This window comes from Palaemon carinicauda, chromosome 21 (genome assembly GCF_036898095.1).
Source record: "Palaemon carinicauda isolate YSFRI2023 chromosome 21, ASM3689809v2, whole genome shotgun sequence".
NCBI lineage: Eukaryota > Metazoa > Arthropoda > Malacostraca > Decapoda > Palaemonidae > Palaemon > Palaemon carinicauda.
In genome coordinates, this window is record NC_090745.1 from 93,011,630 (window position 1) to 93,012,591 (window position 962).

A 962-nucleotide genomic window follows, 5' to 3' on the forward strand; every position below is an offset into this window, starting at 1 on the left:
TCGTGTCCGTAACCAGGAACGCGTACATGCTTGCAAGGACACGCACAGACTTTTGTTAACGATAGAGTTAATACCACTGTACACTTTATGTCTTTGACCAAAGATTTATTGTTCTAGAATGAAGTCCCTTAGTGCAAAAAGTTAAGCCTATTTTTCTTTAAGGCTTTCCCTTGGTTAAAAGTATAAGCCTTCTAAAGACATGTTGATATTATTACTATTATTATTATTATTTGTTGTTGTTTTTGTTTCATTCTTTTTATATTGAAGTTAAAACCGTTATTAAAATTTAGATTTAATTAGCTTCTGTATATGAAAAATTGATTGCACACAAATCAGTTTGATACTTGTCCTCACGATATAATTTGAATTTCTGTGATAAGGAAAAATATTCGTTTAATTAACTATCCACCAGTATTTGGATATAAGAGCTTTCCTTTAATTTAATATATTTTCTCCCGTTCAGTTTGGTTTATGATTTACTTCTCGAGGTATTGATCGTCGCAAGGAACAAAAGAATATTTTAGATGTTATAATATCGCATATAATTAATTACTTTTGTAACATCAAAGTTTTATTCGTAATAAATTTTTCATACTATTTATGAACTTAATAGAATCAAGTTTTATAATTTCTGTCTTTTCGAGATTCTTTTTGTCTGAATAATTCGTGGTAATATATTTACGTCCATTTATTGCTTCCCATTACTTTGGAAAATTTCATAATTGATTTTCATGTATATTTTATAACTTTTCCTTACCGTAAGTGTATTCCTAATGTTAGAAATAAATTTGGAATAAACTTATATATAATCTTAAAAATAGACTTTTTTTGATAATCATTTAGTTTAATTTTTTCTTAATCCAGAAACCTGTGTTTGGTTAGCCTCCTATTTTTTATCAAATGGTCATCAAATATAAAACGAATCTATCTCAAAATACTTCACATATTTGGTAAGAAAAATA